The sequence below is a fragment of the Heliangelus exortis genome, chromosome 9 (assembly GCF_036169615.1).
Source record: "Heliangelus exortis chromosome 9, bHelExo1.hap1, whole genome shotgun sequence".
Classification (NCBI taxonomy): Eukaryota; Metazoa; Chordata; class Aves; order Apodiformes; family Trochilidae; genus Heliangelus; species Heliangelus exortis.
The window spans coordinates 1,430,782-1,449,917 of record NC_092430.1 but is presented as its reverse complement, the minus strand read 5'-3'; the positions used below and the strand labels follow the sequence as shown (position 1 = coordinate 1,449,917).

At 48.6% G+C, this 19,136-nt stretch overlaps 2 protein-coding genes across 3 annotated transcripts in view; one reads left to right on the top strand and one right to left on the bottom strand.

The window, feature by feature from the left end:
* RNF168 (ring finger protein 168) overlaps window positions 1-19,136 on the bottom strand; it is a 439,984-nt gene that overhangs the window by 59,581 nt on the left and 361,267 nt on the right. The window lies entirely within an intron of this gene.
* The window catches only part of PAK2 (p21 (RAC1) activated kinase 2), a 51,013-nt gene continuing 34,558 nt past the window's right edge, over window positions 2,682-19,136 (top strand). The window contains exon 1 of one of the 2 annotated variants that reach the window (XM_071751566.1): window positions 2,682-2,863. The gene's annotated coding sequence lies outside the window, so the exon portion shown is untranslated. The remainder of the gene's footprint in view (window positions 2,864-19,136) is intronic. The other variant, XM_071751565.1, reaches the window with a different exon arrangement.

Sequence of the window (19,136 nt, the reverse complement as noted above, 5' to 3'; positions counted from 1 at the left end):
GTTGTGCAGGTGAGGAGGGGAGAATGGAAACCTGCAGGAGTGGTAAGATAAGAGGGGCTTGAATCACAGAGGGGGCTTATCACTCTTAGTCCTAATTAACAGCTGACCATTGCCACGTGCAGCCACCAGTTTGGCTGCCATGGAGCTCCAAAATTCATCAGGATCCCAGCAGTGGGCTTCCCAGCTGAACCTCAGTGATACTGACTCTGATTAATGTAAAATAAGGGAGAAATGGCAGATATTCTCAGTGGGGCAAATATCAAGTACCTGCTGCTTTCAAAGCTGCAGCATTTGCCTTATAAATAGACAAGTTTTTTTCTTGAAAAGTTGTTAATAAGTGTACTAACTATTGTAGTGCTAATCAGAGAGGAATTTTCCAGTTCAGCTTTTGCTGTTAGGCAGGCAGTGGGTCCAGCAGGCCCTGAGGTGTCAGACACAGGGGGATGGAGGTGCAGCCCCACAGGGATTGCTGGGGACAGGGAGGAAGAGCCCTGAGGCAGCTGCTCTGTGAAAAAACTCTGGCAGCTTGGGAGACAGAAAGGAGGTGACTGGATTCTCAGCAAGAGAACAGAGAGAAAATGGTCAGAGAGGGATCTGTGCATCATTAATGTGCTCACAGATGGAATCACAGCACTGAGAGGAAAGAAGGAAAGAGGAAGGGCTGGAGTGTGTCAAGGCTTTCTGAATCACAAATGGCTATAACGGCAACAACAAAACCACACGAAACAAAACAAAAAAGAAAGAAAAAAGGGTTATTGTTTCTTTAAAAATATGTGCCTGGAGAAAAAGAAGAATGGGAGAGGGACAAGGATTCTGAGAAGAGTTTGGAGCAGGAGCTGAGTGGGCACAGGAGTAAACGACCTGAGGCAGCAAGAGGAAGCCAGGGCACCTTACAGGGAAGGGACGCTGGAAGGGCTGAGGGAAGTGAGAAGTTCTGACATCTGAGAGGTGCATGCAGAGACAAATGAGCAGAGGTTTGCTCTTGGGTGAGTCAGGCTAGGAAGGCAACAAAGCAGACTACAAAGAGCAGTGAAGACAGCCCTGGCCTGCAGGAGGAAGCAGCCACAAGGTCCCTGCAGTCCTGTTCCTGGGGCTGAATAAAGGCAGGGCTGTAGGAACGAGTGTTTGGTGAGCATCAGCTCTGCAGTAATCATAGAATCCTAGAATCCTAGAATGGGCTGGGTTGGAAGGGACCTCAGAGCTCCTCAAGTCCAACCCTTGCTCCACTCCCCCCGTGGTTCCCAGCCCATGGCACTGAGTGCCACATCCAGGCTCTTTTGAAATATCTCCAGGGATGGAGAATCCACCCCTTCCCTGGGCAGCCCATTCCAATGGCTGAGCACCCTCTCCAGAAAGAAATTCTTTCTCATGTCCAACCTAAACCTCCCCTGGCACAACTTGAGACCTCTTGTGCCCTCTTGTCTTGCTGAGAGTTGCCTGGGAAAAGAGCCCAACCCCCCCCTGGCTCCAACCTCCTTTCAGGGAGTTGTAGAGAGTGATGAGGTCTCCCCTGAGCCTCCTCTTCTCCAGCCTCAACACCCCCAGCTCCCTCAGCCCTTCCTCACAGGACTTGTGCTGGATCCCTTCCCAGCCTCCTTGCTCTTCTCTGGACCTGCTCCAGCACCTCAATCTCCTTCCTGAGCTGAGGGGCCCAGAACTGGACACAGGACTCAAGCTGTGGCCTCCCCAGGGCTGAGCACAGGGGCAGAATCCCTTCCCTGGACCTGCTGGCCACGCTGTTCCTGATCCAGGCCAAAGTGAGTGCCACATCCAGGTTCTTTTTAAATATCTCCAGGGATGGAGAATCCACCCCTTCCCTGGGCAGCCCATTCCAATGGCTGATCACCCTCTCCCTAAAAGAAATTCTTTCTAATGTCCAACCTAAACCTCCCCTGGCACAACTTGAGACCTCTTGTGCCCTCTTGTCTTGCTGAGAGTTGCCTGGGAAAAGAGCCCAACCCCCCCTGGCTCCAACCTCCTTTCAGGGAGTTGGAGAGAGTGATGAGGGAGAGAGCCGGGAGAGTTGTCAGGAAGCACTGGGAAGCCTGGTCCCGTCTCTCCGGGAGGTTTGGGCTGCAGTGGAAGCCATCAGCTGCTGTTCCCTGAGGCCCTGACACCGAGGAGCTGCCTCACGCGTGTCCTCTTCCTTCTCGTGGATAAATCCGCGGTGTCTTCAGGCCCGGGCTGGCAGCGGAGCCGCTGCCCCGGGTGTGGGGAGGGCAGAGGGGTCCCTGTGCCGCCCCTTCCAGTGGGAGCAGCAGGCAGGAGGGGCTGCACCCTGCCCACCCTGGAGCTGGCGTGCGGGCTGGGTGCCACCACCCCATGGCCTCAGGGACAGACCCGAAACACCGCACGGAGCCCTCGGAGCGGCTTTCCTGGTCCGGGGGGCGTTTGTCCCCTGCCCCCTGCAGCGGGGCGCAGGCTTGGTGGCGTTGTTAGGTGTGTGTGTGAACGCCGCGTATCTATAGGAATCCTCCAGGACCCCCCCCCCGGGCCGTGCTCCGGGATGCCCTGAGGCCCCGCACCCCCGATCCTCCCCGGGACCCCCGGCTCTGTTCCCCCTCCCCCGATATCCCCAGTGTTGCTGCGTCACTTCCTGCGCGGTCGCGGTGCCTGCCGGGAGTTGTAGTCCTGTGCGCGGCGCCCCGCCCCCGCCCGCCCTCGCGGGCTGTGGCCACGCGCGGCGGTTCCGCTTCCCCCTCCGGCTCCTGCCGCCGCCGCCTCCTCCTTCCTCCTCCCTCTTCCCTCCTCCTCCTCCTCCCCGGTGGGTCCCGCCGCCGCCATCGCACAGGCGCCGTGTGGCGGCCGCGCCCCGCTCGCCAGCCCCTCCGTCCTCTCAGGCGGCAGGCGCCGCCCCAGCCCGGTGAGTCCGCTCCCACCTGCCGGCCGCGCCTTCTCCCGCTTTCCTTTGTGGAGCGCCCGTCCCCCTCCTCTCCTCCTCCCCCCCCTCTCCTTCCCGGTCGGGCCCTCGGCGAGCACGGGAGGCGGCTCCCCGTCCCCACCCCGTCCCGGAGCTTCCGCTGTCCCCGCCGCGGGACGGGCCCAGGGCGTCCCTCCCGTCCGCGGGTGCTGCAGGAGGGTGGCGGTGCGGGGCCGGAGCTCCCAGCCCGCTGCTTCCTGTGGGCCTCGCTGGGCCCCGCCTCGGCCCCACAGCCCCGGGACAGCCCCCTCCGGGGGCAGCGCCGCTCCGGGGGGCTCTGAGTCTCGTTAATCCCGGGGAGGGGGAAGGAGAAGGAGAAGGAGAGGTCGGTGCGGGTATTGCTGTTAGAAATCCCTGCTGAGCCCCCCCGGGCAGGTTGCGTGTCCCCCCGCGGTACCTGGGCTGCCGTGAGACCGCCTCTTGCCCTCCCTGCTGGAGAACTCTTTGTGCCCCTCACCTGCTTGTTGGGCTTTTGTTGTTGTTAGTTGTTCGGGTTTGGTTTTTTTGGTTTTTTTTTGGTTTTTTTTTTTTTTTTTTTTCCGCCCGACGTTTTCTGCTTTATTTTTGTTACCGCTTTTTGTATTTGCTCTGTCAAAGCCAGACTGGACGGTTTGTTTTCACGGCGAGCTGTTTGTGGAGCAGGGAGAATGAAGTCTGGTTTGGGCAGGGAGGTGCAAGGGACTGCCCCAAGGTTTGTCCGGGAGCAGGGAGCTGATCACCTGGCACTCAGGGAGCACCTTCCACTGAGCCTGTGGCCATCTGAGCCCCTTCACGGGCTGCCTCTCCCTGACTGAAGACAGTCCAGATATTGCATCATTTCAGAAATCATTTTCATAGCACAGCTTGGGTTGGAAGGGACCTAAAAGATCATTTTGTTACAACCCCCCATGCCATGGGCAGGGACACCTCCCCCAGCCCAGGCTGCTCCAAGCCCCATCCAACCTTCAACACTGCCAGGGATGGGGCAGCCACAGCTTCTGGGGACAACCTGGGGCTCAGCACCCTCACCCCAAACAATTTCTCCCTCCCTCCCTGCCCAAGATCTCCTCGCCATCTCCCCTCTCCCAGCTGCAAACCCTTCCCCCTCGGAGGGTCCCATCCCTCCAGGCCCTTGTCCCAAGTCCCTCCCCAGTTTTCCTGGAGCCCCTTCAGGCACTGGAAGGTGCTCCAAGGGCTCCCTGGTGCCTTCTGCTCTCCAGGCTGAACAAACCCAACTTTCTCAGCCTATTCTCATAGGAGAGCTGCTCCTCTGATCATCACTGTGCCATTCTCTGGATTGCTCCAACAGCTCCCTGTCCTCCCTGTGTTGGGAGCTCCAGAACTGGACGTGGCATTCCAGGTGGGGTCTCACAAGGGTGGAGCAGATGGGGAGAATCCCCTCCCTTGACCTGCTGGCCACGCATTTTGGAGATGGTGCATGTTAGACACAATTCAAGCATAGTATATTGTGGGGTTTTTATCTTTTTGTTTTTATATTTCGTGTGTATTTGTGGGTTTTGCTTTGGTTTTTGTTTGTTTATTGTATAGATGAAAAAGTGTGGCCGCTGGTGTTGAAGTTTAGCATCTCCTTTGCAGGATAAAGTGTCCTCAACAGTGTGAGCCAGGGAATGGTGACTCCCTGAAAAATGGGGACTAACCACTTTGTGATTCTGTTTCTTCCTGTAGGAGGTGGAGGTATTTAACTCACAGAGATATTGTGGAGGCAGGTTGGGAAATATCTGTGTATAACCAAAGGAGCTGCTCCAGTTTTAGGTTACCAGAGAACTGACAGATTAGTAATTTCTTTATTTTTTTTTTAATTTCTTTATTACAGACTAACATACTGAAGCAGAAGCATGCAGAGATGTAAAAATGTAAAGCCTTTAGCTTCAGAGTTTTTGCATTGAATCTTTAAGAAAAATTAAAAAATCACTGAGTAATGTTTTAGAGGAAGGAAAAGCCTTGCTCTGAAGTTCACTGGTTGGATATTTCAGTTCTTGAGGCCAGAACAAGAAATGCTTGAGGAAAAGTAACTGAGATCTGGTTGGGTGTATTATATGGGCAGTTTGACTTGGCTTTGTGCTGATATTTTTTGAATCAAAACCTTGGGCTGTTAAGTGGGGAATAATGCACTTTTTACTGCAGTGCACCGTGTCTGGGTGCATGTGCTGCCTGAGTTGCTTTGTCAGAGGCTGAGTGACCCCAGGTGACATTGGTACCAAGTGTCAGCTTGGGTTCTGGGCCAGCTGGGGGAGTTTCCTTCTGCTCCTGTTACCTCCTGGGGATGGGTGCTGGGCTGGGGGGGGAATGCTGTGGCCATGTGTGGCAGGTCACGTCTGCTGCTTGTGTTAAAGTGTATCCTTTAAAAAAAAAGCCCTTGCATTTAAGTCAGCTTTTCGGTTATATTTAAAAGATAAAATCATTCAAGCACCTTTTGGTTTCTGGATGAATGTTAAGGGTGTTGATGCTATGTGTCTGTATCCTTTACTACTGATAAGAGAGACTTCTGCTTCAGCCAGAGTTCTTTTGTCACTCTTTGTTGTGTTAGTTGGGGTTTTTTGTGTTTTTTTTTTTTTTTCTTTCTCTGTAATATTTTTCCCCCCTTCATTAGGAGGTTTCTGTGCCAGTATCTTCTTGTTTCTTACCACACACACAATTATTACCACGTCTGTGTGGCAGCCACAACAAAGAAAAAGCCATTTGTTCTGCAAACCACCCCGAGCTGCAGAGAGGTTGCTCTGCATGGCTGGGCCCAGTGAGAACCCCTGCAGAGGGGAAAACTTTGGGGTCAGCATCTGGGTTGCAGGCAGCAGGTTTTGGAAGTGCAGGCAGTGGTGGGGGGCACGGGATGGGGAGAGGTTGTGGACCTCCAGGCAGAGTGTGTTTGGATGCATCCCAGTGAACTGAGTTGCAGAGGGCAGCTGGGAAAAGGTGTGACTGAGCTGCTAAAAGAAGGTGGTTGTGGAGCTTTCCCTTCTTTTTCTAGAAACATGGTTGCTGGCATGGTTTCTGCTCTGTTTTTGTCAAGGCAGAGGCACTCTTTTGGGCTAGGAGAGAGATTCAGAAAGGCTGCAGCAAGCTCCATGTTTAGTTTTCCAGCCAGGGTGCCTCCTTCCCACTCAGTGCTTTGCAGTGTCTGCTCCTGGGGAGGTTTCTGCACCTCCTGCTGTGGAGTGACTGTAACAGCTCAGTTAGGTTGAACTTCACCAACCCTGAGGTTACCCCTTGGCCTGTGAAGTGCAGAGCTCCTGAAGAGAAGCTGATGACTCCCAAGTGCTTGGGGTGCCAGGCTGACCCCCAGAAACTCTGCAGCCCTTACCCCAGTGCAGTGCTTGGCCCCTGCTGCCTGGGTTTGACCCAGGGAAACACCGTGGGGGAGGCTCTGAGCTTTCCAGTCCCTGTGAAGTGGTGTTTTCCCCAGCCCTCTGGCAGGGGGAGGCCACAGGGGAAGGGGAGCACATCCAGAGGGGAAGCTCTGGACTCTTGAGGTGCTGTTGGGGGCAGCTGGGCTTGTGCAGGGGAACAGGAGGTGGGGAACTGAGGTGCCCCTCAGTTTAGGAAGGAGATTGAGGTGCTGGAGCAGGTCCAGAGAAGAGCAAGGAGGCTGGGAAGGGATCCAGCACAAGTCCTGTGAGGAAGGGCTGAGGGAGCTGGGGGTGTTGAGGCTGGAGAAGAGGAGGCTCAGGGGAGACCTCATCACTCTCTCCAACTCCCTGAAAGGAGGTTGGAGCCAGGGGGGGGTTGGGCTCTTTTCCCAGGCAACTCTCAGCAAGACAAGAGGGCACAAGAGGTCTCAAGTTGTGCCAGGGGAGGTTTAGGTTGGACATTAGAAAGAATTTCTTTCTGGAGAGGGTGATCAGACATTGGAATGGGCTGCCCAGGGAAGGGGTGGATTCTCCATCCCTGGAGATATTTCCAAAGAGCCTGGATGTGGCACTCAGTGCCATGGGCTGGGAACCACGGGGGGAGTGGAGCAAGGGTTGGACTTGGTGAGCTCTGAGGTCCCTTCCAACCCAGCCAATTCTAGGATTCTATGAAGGGTGAAGGACCCCAGCACCCACAAAAGGCCTTGGGCAAGGCACCAGTTTTGAAGGCTGTCTTTGAGCAAGAAAACACTGCAGTGTTCTCAGAAGGCCACAGGATTCTTATTGTGCTTGTCTGTTTAGAATTAAAGTGTCCTAAGGTTGCTGTGTTGTCAGATTCTTAGAAAGCTCTTATTTGGATTTAATTGCAGGTGCTGAGAGGCAGTGAGTGCTTTCAGGTCAGCATAAGAGTGACCTGCCCTAACTGGGGCCAAGACTGAGCTCACCATGGATACTCAAACCTTGCTTCACTGCTCAAGGCTTGTGAGACCTCAGAGCATGATTTTACCTCAAGTTGTACCTCACTCTACTTGGAAAATACCCAGTGTGGTGTTTGCATTTAGGCTGATGTAGGGGAAAGTGTATTGTCCCTGGGAGCTGGAAACGCTGCTTGGTGGCCCAACTCTGGCTCTGCATTGCCAGGTGTTTTAAGTCCATCACCCCAGGTCCTCAGCTTCTTTCTGTCTTCCCAGCTGGGAAGGGGGACTAATTTGGCCTTAAAAAAGGTCTCACCTGGCAGATGGGCGGAGATTTAAATGTTAGGAATGTGTCTTAAAATTGACAGGAGTCGATTTCTTTCTGCTTAGGTAAATTTTGGGTCATTGGCCCCACTAGCTGCAAATTCCCAACAGGAATTCCTTATGCTGAGGCTAAGGTAATGGAAGTTGAAATGCTTCAGAAATTAGTGAGGCTTCTTTTTTTCTTCAGGCAAGTCAAGTGGCTTTTGAAATTCTCCAACTGATGCATCTAACCCGTGTTCATAACTTTCCAAATGCTTTTAAAAAAATCTCTGTTTCAGCTGCTATGCTGTACTGATGCTTAGAGCTGTTTTAATGAACACACCTAACTAGGGAAATTCAATCTAAGACTCCCTGAAAGTATCAGGGTGCTTTGTGTCATAATTTCCCAAAAAGCCTAAGCCCCAGCACTGGTGTTGATGGAGCTCTGGAAATGAGAATTTTGCCCCAAGTGGGATGCTTGAACAGCCCAAGTTTGGTACTGAGGTGCTGGGGCTGCCCTGTGGCACTGGATTTGAATCTCTGGTCAGGGCTTTTGTCTCTGCCAGTTGTCAAAAATCGTTTCTTACCTTCAGGGGAGTTATTTTGATAAGACAGGTTTTGATTATTTCTGATTCTGTAGTTTCATTTTGAAGAACAGCAGATGTAGGAAGGAAACACCTCGTTAGGGCAACAGGGAGTATGACTGAGAAAGGGACATTCTGTGTCTGAAAAGGGTTTTTCACATGTCAACCAGCAAGAGGGCAGCTGGCAGGTATATTAGGGGATGGAAATACAGTAAAAAACCTTTCCAGTTCAACTCCTACTTTTTTTTTTTTAATTTCCTGAAGTTTTCTGCTTCCTGGTTAGGTACTGGATGTTTGACTTCATGTGTGCCCAAAGGAGTTTCCAGCTGGCAGCTTACACAGGCTTGGCCACAGCTGCTTCAATGAGTGAACTCAGAGTTTTGCCCAGTAGCATGGGGTTTATTTTGCAAAAAAATCTATTCTTCTTAAGTTGTATTTCTTCTTCATTTACAGTCACTCTAGAACTGCTTTAACAGAGGTATCTCTGGATGGAGAGAAAAGACTGTTGCTGGAAGATGTGTTGTAAAACCACCCTTGAATGTTTAAGTCCTTTCCTCTTGAAAAGTTCTCTCATAAAGTGAGAACCTGGGGGAATGAAATTTCCCCTAAGCCTGTGTGCTGTGAAAGTCCAGCTTCTTTTACAGGGGTCTTCTGGGGACCTTGTCTTACCTGGAGCTCAGAAAGAAGGCAGCTGGGCAGCTTCTTGTGGAAATAGCTCACTGGAAGGGGCTGAACTGTGTAATATCTGCTTTAATATTCTGTGTAATATCTCAGCTTGTGTGATACCTGCTTTAGAGTGTGAAAAAAAAAAACAAAACAACCCAACAAACCTATAATTTGTGTTTTAAAGAGAGGAACTTTTAAAGTTCTAAAACGTTAGTGGAAAAGTAAAAGGAGAAGTAAGAATCTTTCAACCTTTTCTTCTGTTTTAAACCATTTGACCAATCAGGAATTCACAGGACAAGAAAGGAAATACTTCTGACCTTTTTGCCAGGATTCAGGATATCAGAATCAAGGAAAAACAATTTCTGTGCTGCTGAAAAGGGACCTTTTTGGCATTTAGGCAATCACAGAAAGGATCCCCCTGTCCTGCTGTGGGCAAGTCACATTTTAGGCATTTTGCCTGAAATGCCAGCAGCAAACACTCTCTGAAGGTGCTGGAGTAGGGAAGATTGATGAGGGAGAACAGTCACCCATACAGCATCCCAGCTATGTGTCTGGAAGCCCTTTTTTTGGCTGATTCACAAGAAAATATTGTTCCAAGTGCTTGTGCTAAGGCAGCTTTCCCACTGCTGGGGTGCTGGGAGCCTGCAGGGAGATGCTGCCCAGTTCAGCAGCAGCTTCCTCTGGCATAAAAAGATGTGATTGCAGTTGTGCAGCTCACCTCACTTGGGAATGCAGAGCACAGCAGTGGGGTCACTGCTCAGCTCGGGCAGCTCCCAAACTTTTGGATTTTAGTTGGGTCTCCTGAACCTGGCTGACTCCCTCCCTGCTCCTCCGAGGCTGGTGCTGTGGTGCTGGGAGCCAACAGGCTGATTGCAGCTCATTAAATACTTGGTGTTTTCCACCAGTGTTAAATAGGGATTTTTGCCAGGATTAAATCCACCCTCTGCAACTAATTTAGGCCAGAAATATGCAACTGTCAGGGTGCTTTTTGATTTTTACACCCAGGGATTTGGGTTGGAAGGGGAAAGGAGAGAGTCTTGTTCTCCTCTGGCCCCAAACCAGTTGTTTCTCCCCACTCCAATGAGCTGGTGCTGGGGCATTTTGATCTGCATCAGGGAACTGAACTGGTGGAGTAAAAAAAGTCCTTGCATGAGTTTCAGTGGCAGAGAAAATAGAATTATTTTTTCTTGCGATGTATGAAATGCTGGGTGTCACTGTTAAAAAAGTTAAATTTGGGAAATGTTTGATTTTTGGAGTTGGGATTTTATCACCAAATGTGAAATGCTCAGTAAAATCTTCTTGTCTCTTTGCTTTTTCCACTCAAGGGTGCAGGTGAAATTCAGAGGGTTTGAAGACACTTAGCAACAAGAAGAGATAATTTTAATCTGGTGCTAACATGCTCTTTGATACTGATGCCCAGTCTTAGGAAGTAATTCCTTGTGGTGAAGAAGAGGGCCTGGACTGTTGCAGTCAGGAAATTCTTGCAAATACCTCCAGATTTTTGTTTCTGGCAGGTTGTGGGGGATACAGCAGCGTGAGGGCTGTTCTGCAGTAACTGAAGTTTGTGCTGGCTGTGCTGCTGAATGCTCTGTTCCAGCTCCTCTGGAGATATTTGCAGGGTTTTCATATATATGATATAGTGCTGGTTGGGTTGGGGTTTTTTGAGAGGTTTGGTGTTAAGATTTTTAGGTGTAAGAGTATTTCTTCCAGGTAGCTGTTGGAAATGGAAAGTAAAAATTCAGAATATTTCAGGACAGCTGCTTCGGATGCTTTCTTCATAAGTGTATTTCTGAGTGTGGTTGTGATGTATTTTATTTTCTTACTTATTAATACTTACCCACTCTCAATTATTTTACTTAGAGGCCTAATTCTCATTCTCCTTGGCTTGTGTGTGCACTGAGAACTCTTGCAATCCTTTTGCAGCAGAAGCAAATGTACTCCTGCTTGGGAAAACTGGGTTCAGTATTGCTGGTGGAAGAGATAAGACACCTGTGTGATAGCCCAGCCACAGCAGTGTGACTTGACCTTGGAGCATTTAATGAAATAAAAGTTTAGTATCTTAAATAATTTAGAAGGTTTGGGGAATAAGCTAAAAGAATGAAGGATAAGCAAAAATAACAAGATGGAATTATTTTTTTATTTTGGTCTAATTCGTGGCAATGATGTGTTTTGTTTTTTTTACTCCAGCAAAACAAAATTTGTATTAACACTAAGAGGATTTAAATGATTTTTTTTTTCATTTCCTCACTGCTGCTCTGAAGTGATGCTTGTCAGAAAATAGTGATGTTGTTGAAAATAGATGTGATTTTTTTTTTCCCTGTGACTGCTGGACAAGAGTGATGGGGTTTCCTATGCTGATGAAATAGCTTTCTCTCCCTAATCCTTAATGGTTTTGTCATTTGTCAGCATTGTTTATTCTCATTGTGCCTTTCTCTTGTTTATGTTTTTAATTTCCTAAGTGAGGGGTGGGTATGGTCAGGGCTTTCCTTTTGGGCTCAAGGGGGCTGCTGACCACCAAGCAGTGCAGTGACAGCCTGGTGGCAAGTGGCTGCTCAAACTCTGACCTTGTGGGCTCTGTCTCTTTTGCCAAATTTGATAGAGATCTTTATCTATATTTCACTCTATTGAAATGGCTTGCTGAAATTCACTTCCTGTTTCCTCCAGAGACTTGAAAGGACTTGAGAAAATTTTCCCCTTGAAATTTCTCTTAGCTCTTGGAAAGTTGACCATTTCCAAAGAGATTATGTTAGGGTTAATTTTTTAAAAATATTTAAAGTATTTTTTTTTTTAATAAAAAAATTAAAATAATTTAAAATATTTTTTTTAATGAGAGGAGAATATTTAAAAAAATTTTTTTCTTTTAAAAGAATGTTTGAATTTTAATAATCACAGAACTTCCATAACCATATCTTCCACGCTCAGTTTTCCCCCCAAAAATATTTTATGCCCTCACGTGTATTTCCAGACTCACTGGTAGCAGCCAGTAGTGTTGTAAATGAAGAAGAGGAAGACTTGGAAGCCTGAAGCTGTTGTGCTGGGCCAGGCCACCAGGGCATCTTTCATGCTGGGCATCAGCTTCAGTGTAAGAACTCTTTTAAACTGATTTTTGGAGCCTTGCTGTCTGCAGTACCCCCAGACTAAGGAGCAGACTATCACAGTGATGCCTCCTTGAGATATCCTTTATCTTCCTGTGGGGCTCAGCTGGTGCTGAAGATGAAGGTGATGCTGTAACCCAAGGCTTCAGTTTTGGTGTTGGTGGCACAGCCCGTGTGCTGCTTTTCTTCTTCTTGTTTTTTTTTCCACAGACTGCCGTGGTGCATCCCTTGCGTGGCAGCAGAGCCTCCCAGCTACCTGGGGATCTCTTCCCAGCTTTAATTCTTTCTTGGGGCAGTGTGAGGACCTCGTGGACAGAAGCCTCCATTTCATGAATGGGTTTTTGTGTTTTTTATGGAGAGCAGACACTCGTTGAGGGCTGGTTTATGGGAGTTCAGTCTCATCCTCACAGACATCTTCATCTGCTTTGTAATTGCTACTGGAGGCAAGAATCCTAGAATCCTAGAATCCTAGGGGTTGGAAGGGACCTCAAAGATCATCTAGTCCAACCCCCCCTGCCAGAGCAGGGCCCCCTAGAGTACATCCCCTAGGAACGTGTCCAGGTGGGTTTTGAATGTCTCCAGTGAAGGAGACTCCACAACCCCCCTGGGCAGCCTGTTCCAGGGCTCCGTCACCCTTACAGTAAAAAAATTTTTTCTGATATTCAACTTGAACCTCCTATGCTCCAATTTACACCCATTACCCCTTGTCCTATCACTGGTCACCACTGAGAAAAGCCTAACTCCATCTCCCTGACACTCACCCCTTACATATTTGAAAACATTGATGAGGTCACCCCTCAGTCTCCTTTTCTCCAAACTAAAGAGACCCAGCTCCCTCAGCCTTTCCTCATAAGGGAGATGTTCCACTCCCTTAATCATCTCAGTAGCTCTGTGCTGGACTCTTTCAAGCACTTCCCTGTCCTTCTTGAACTGAGGGGCCCAGAACTGGACACAATACTCCAGGTGTGGCCTCACCAATGCAGAATAGAGGGGGAGGAGAACCTCTCTTGACCTACTAACCACCCCCTTTCTAATGCACCCCAGGATGCCATTGGCCTTCTTGGCCACAAGGGCACATTGCTGGCTCATGGGCATCTTCTTGTCTACCAGGACCCCCAGGTCTCTTTCACCTACACTGCTCTCCAGCAGCTCAGCCCCCAACCTAAGACAGAGCTAGGACTGAGAATGGTGTCTGTGTTGTTTGTGAATGCCTCAGCCTCACAAAAGTGCTTCTTTTGAAGCTTTACTTTTGCTCTGTAATGTTTCACTGAGCCCTTACTAAGCTGCCCAGAAGGATTTCACTCATCTTCTATTGAACAGGTCCCAGGGTTATGAGAGGTGAAACCAGGACCACTTAAACTTCTCCAGGTGTCCTTGCCTAGCCAGCCCAGGCCTTGCTGAACTGAGACACCTGAAACACTGCTAATACAAAGCACCCTAAGGAACCACTTGGTTCAGTAGGATCACGTTTAACATGTTGTATAAATCCTAAGATAGATAAGATGCTCAAAGAACACCAGTGTCAGAGCCTCTTCACATGGTGTTTGTTCTCTGCTTTAGCCTCTGAGCTACACTTCTGTCATCATTTGTACAGTGTTATATATAGGTTGAAAAGTGTTATGCAGCTTTCCAAGTTCAAGAGTATGTTTTTTCAACTGTTTAAATATTATTTTAACTTGACAGCTTCCTTCTACTTCACAGAGTAGTTGGGTACCCTGTGTTGCTGTAACTTTCACAGTCTTTTGTCTATCTGGTTGATAGCTGTGTTCTTCATTTTGTGTTTTTAGTCTTTAAAAGTTATTTTGTTCTTGAGGTGATTAATTGATTTCTGTGGTCCTGGTGCTGCAGCATCCTATATAAACAGTTGTGGAGAGCTAGAGGTAATTTGTGTCTAGTTCTTCACCAGGAAAGCAGTGAGAAAGTTGTAACTTCTGGCAAGTGTGCTAACATAAACATCTTGCATGTACTACACCACTTTGAAAATTCAATACATTTATTTTAACATTCACAATTGGTGCTTAAACCACTGTAAGTTGATTTACATACATATATGTTTGGGGTATTTTTATCATATATTTCATTTTTGAACTGTAAGAAGCAGATGAAGTAGCAATAATGCACAGAAGAGGTTGGGTTGTTTTTTGGGTTTTTTTTCCCATGCTTATTGGCTCATCCAGTTGTAGGTGTGGCAAAAATTAGATTCCACCTCAGCTTATGAGGAATAATGCCAGGTTAGCTTGGAATGCTGATAAAATTTTAAGCTTTTTTGGCTTGATTTTTTAAAATCTAGTTTTGGATTTAATTTGTGCACACAGTTCTAGTTGGTTTGGATTTGTTTCTTCAGCATTGTAGATAAAAGCCTTTTGAGGATTAAGATGAGTGAGAGAAGTAGCTTTACTAGGAATTACTGTAAAAAAAAAAAAGGTGGAGAGAGCCTCAATCTGGCATCCAGGTTTTTGAACATAAATTATTCTTTATAGGTTTAAAATGAGTGTTTTGGCTCTCTGAATGGCACAGGTCACTGAATGGTCACTTCACTCCAGTCTACAAGAAGGGCAAGAAGGAGGACCCGGGTAACTATAGACCGGTCAGCCTCACCTCCATCCCTGGAAAGGTGATGGAACAACTTGTTCTTGTCACTATCTCCAGGCATATCAAGGACATGGGGGTCATCAAGAGCAGTCAGCATGGTTTTATCAAGGGTAAATCATGTTTGACTAACCTCATAGCCTTCTATGAGGAAATTACTAGGTGGATAGATGATGGAAGAGCGGTAGATGTGGTTTATCTTGATTTCAGTAAAGCATTTGACACCGTCTCTCACAGCATCCTTGTAGATAAGTTGATCAAGTATGGGTTTGGTGATCAGGTAGTGAGGTGGGTCAGGAACCGGTTGAAAGGAAGGAGTCAGAGAGTTGTAGTCAATGGGGCAGAATCTGGTTGGAGGTGTGTGACCAGTGGAGTCCCTCAGGGGTCGGTACTGGGACCGGTGTTGTTCAATATCTTCATCAACGACTTGGATGAGGGTATAGAATGTACCCTCAGCAAGTTTGCTGATGACACTGAGCTGGGAGGAGTGGCTGACACACCAGAAGGCTGTGCTGCCATTCAGAGAGACTTAGACAGGCTGGAGAGTTGGGCAGGGAGGAACATGATGAAATTCAACAAGGGGAAGTGTAGAGTTTTGCATTTGGGGAAGAACAACACGATGTCCCAGTATAGGTTGGGGGCTGAGCTGCTGGAGAGCAGTGTAGGTGAAAGAGACCTGGGGGTCCTGGTAGACAAGAAGATGCCCATGAGCCAGCAATGTGCCCTTGTGGCCAAGAAGGCCAATGGCATCCTGGGGTGCATTAGAAAGGGGGTGGTTAGTAGGTCAAGAGAGGTTCTCCTCCCCCTCTATTCTGCATTGGTGAGGCCACACCTGGAGTATTGTGTCCAGTTCTGGGCCCCTCAGTTCAAGAAGGACAGGGAAGTGCTTGAAAGAGTCCAGAGCAGAGCTACTGAGATGATTAAGGGAGTGGAACATCTCCCTTATGAGGAAAGGCTGAGGGAGCTGGGTCTCTTTAGTTTGGAGAAAAGGAGACTGAGGGGTGACCTCATCAATGTTTTCAAATATGTAAGGGGTGAGTGTCAGGGAGATGGAGTTAGGCTTTTCTCAGTGGTGACCAGTGATAGGACAAGGGGTAATGGGTGTAAATTGGAGCATAGGAGGTTCAAGTTGAATATCAGAAAAAATTTTTTTACTGTAAGGGTGACGGAGCCCTGGAACAGGCTGCCCAGGGGGGTTGTGGAGTCTCCTTCACTGGAGACATTCAAAACCCACCTGGACACGTTCCTAGGGGATGTACTCTAGGGGGCCCTGCTCTGGCAGGGGGGGTTGGACTAGATGATCTTTGAGGTCCCTTCCAACCCCTAGGATTCTAGGATTCTATGATTCTATGATGGGAGGCAAACCTGGGCAGTGCCACCAAGAGGATTCTGGCTTGGCTGCTCATCTCTGACAGAGGCACTTGTCCTTTTCCCTGTGGTACAGCAGTTCAGTTTTTTCTGTTGATGAACACAGGTCCTTATGTCAAAACTTTGTGCTCAGAGATCTCAGAAATTTGTGGTGAGTTGTGGTAGCTGCAGTTTGTGCTTTTTGTATGATTTATTGCTGGGGAAGGATGGACCATGTTGTTGTGCAAAGACTGCAGGATTTGGTTATTCATCCCATCTAGACACCTTTACCACTGCTAATAATGTTAAATATGCCAGGAGAGAGCAGGTTCACTGCTCATCACTTGTCTCTTTGTATAAAATCTGCAAAAGTTTAGAGTTCAGCAGTGTTCTCTCTGAACATGACAACCTTGTAACAGCAGTGTGAGGTGGCTCTACCTGGGAGTACTTTCAGTGAGCTTTTGTAGTAATGTCTGATGCCATCCTGAGCTTTTGGTAAAGATGTTTTGGGGTGACCCCTTCCTCAGTGCATTCCTTCCTCCTTGGTTTGGGGTATTTTTTTTTTCTTTGTTTTTAAGTAAACTCACAGCCTTGCTTTCCAACTCAGAGGCTGCCCTGCTCCTTCCCCATCAAGATCTCTGGCTCCCCAGTGCCAAGTGTTTGCAGGAAAACTGGTTTGCTGCTGTCCCCTTCCCAGGTTTCTTCCAAGTAACTGCAGCAATAAAAACTGCTTTGGATTCTTCCTCTCCCCTGGCTCTGGCACCAGCAGTGCTTTCTGCAGCCTTGGGCACTGAGGTGTGTGTGTAGGTAATTTTGGCCACATCAAGTCTAGAAGTTGGGTCTTTCTAAGAGGGTTTAACACTTGGACAGTTTTGTGCAAACTGGCCAAAAATAACTTTCCTAGCCACCTGCAGGTGAACTGGCATGGTGCAGAAGTGAGATGCTTGCAGGGGTCTCACCTCCTGCAAGTGTTTGAGTCTGAGTGTTTGGAGGCCTTGTACTTGTCAGGGCACAAATGGAATAGAATTTTCCCAGGAGAAAGAATTTCTGGTGTTCTGTATGGTGCTGTTAGAGTATGATCAGAAAATCAGCTACGTCCACCCAAGCCATCTCTGGTTTGGATTTTTGGTGTTCTTTTTTGGTTTGGGGTGGTTTTTTGAAAGACCTGTTGCCATTCTGCACTTCTTTTTGTATTTTTAGGTCCTGGCATTTGATTTCTTGCAGACTGAGCTCTTTCTGTCTGAATTTATGTCCAGTGTGTGTGTGAAGTAAGCACCTTCAGCTTGGGTCTGTTCGGGCAGGGGTTCTGGCAAACTGGTGAACCCTTCCAACTGGTTGTGACCATCTGGGTGGCAGGGCTGTACTGGTGTCCACTGTTGCACACTGTGTCTGAGAAAAATGACTCAGAAGAGGCAGAATTTCCCACTGTGGCATTTTGTTCCAGGCTGGCATTGTTTGGCAGTGCTGGAAGAAGCATGGAGGGTTTGGCCTGGGGGCTGCTGAGCTGAGCTGAAGTTCCCACTCTCTGCTGGCAGTAATTGAAGTGGAAGAAAGCCTTGGCCAGCCACTAGGGAGACACAAAGAGCTCTATCCTGAGTGCATCTGAAAAAGATAGCTTTTCAGAAAAGGGGTTATTTGTCTCTTCTTTGCCCTTTGTCTTTTCTCTTATTATTCCTTTTTTCCATAGCTGACAGCTGACAGCTCTGCCAGGGTGATGAGGGAGAGGTGGATCCCTTCATCTTGGATGCCTTCTTTTTTTTTTGGTCATCCTGGTGTACACTGTGTTTCTTCTCCTTTCAGTGAGCTCTGGACTTCTAATATGGATGGGTAAGGCATGGCCTTGTTTTCCCAAAACCCAGTTATGTTTCCAGAGGTTAAAAATTAGGCTTCAGCCTCAGGTGCCTCCAGAGCCACAGGTGACCTCTCCCCACACCACCAGCAGCCTGACATTTGAGGGTGGTTCCATCACTCTGTTGAGTGGGAATGCTGTCAGAAACACAGCAGTGAATGCACCAAGCCTCCTGTGTTATACCCTTTATTCAAATAACTTTTGCTCTGGAATGTGTGATCCCTCCCTGCCTGTAAACGCCAGGTTAAATTAGGAGAGAATCTAAAGGATGAGGTGCATACTTCATTATTGTTTCTCTTGCTAAGCTTTCCCTGCTTGCCCTTTTCCCCCATTCTCTTTTGATCTCCAGAAAAACCTCGGATCATGAAAATGAAGGCTGAAAAGTGTCTTCTAGTCAGTGAAACCTGAGCAAGCAGGATCCCCTGGCATCAGGGATTTGCATGTGCTGTGGGTGCTGCAGGCTGCCTTTGGTTGACTCAGGTTTTGAGGTAGAATCATAGAATCCTAGAGGTTGGAAGGGACCTCGAAAGATCATCTAGTCCAACCCCCCCTGCCAGAGCAGGGCCAATTCCCAGAGCTGCCCAAGGGCTCTTCCTGCTCTGCAATTTAAAACCAAAACCTTTGGAAGTGGAGCCCCTTCTGTGCTGGGTGATGAAGCCAGGGAAGCTGATGACATCCAGGAGAGCACTGAGTCCTGTCCTGGCTGTGGCATTACTGATCATCATAGAATCATCATAGAATCCTAGGGGTTGGAAGGGCCCTCGAAAGATCATCTAGTCCAACCCCCCCTGCCAGAGCAGGGCCCCCTAGAGTACATCCCCTAGGAACGTGTCCAGGTGGGTTTTGAATGTCTCCAGTGAAGGAGACTCCACAACCCCCCTGGGCAGCCTGTTCCAGGGCTCCGTCACCCTTACAGTAAAAAAATTTTTTCTGATATTCAACTTGAACCTCCTATGCTCCAATTTACACCCATTACCCCTTGTCCTATCACTGGTCACCACTGAGAAAAGCCTAACTCCATCTCCCTGACACTCACCCCTTACATATTTGAAAACATTGATGAGGTCACCCCTCAGTCTCCTTTTCTCCAAACTAAAGAGCCCCAGCTCCCTCAGCCTTTCCTCATAAGGGAGATGTTCCACTCCCTTAATCATCTCAGTAGCTCTGTGCTGGACTCTTTCAAGCACTTCCCTGTCCTTCTTGAACTGAGGGGCCCAGAACTGGACACAATACTCCAGGTGTGGCCTCACCAATGCAGAATAGAGGGGGAGGAGAACCTCTCTTGACCTACTAACCACCCCCTTTCTAATGCACCCCAGGATGCCATTGGCCTTCTTGGCCACAAGGGCACATTGCTGGCTCATGGGCATCTTCTTCCTCACAGGACTTGTGCTGGATCCCTTCCCAGCCTCCTTGCTCTTCTCTGGACCTGCTCCAGCACCTCAATCTCCTTCCTGAGCTGAGGGGCCCAGAACTGGACACAGGACTCAAGCTGTGGCCTCCCCAGGGCTGAGCACAGGGGCAG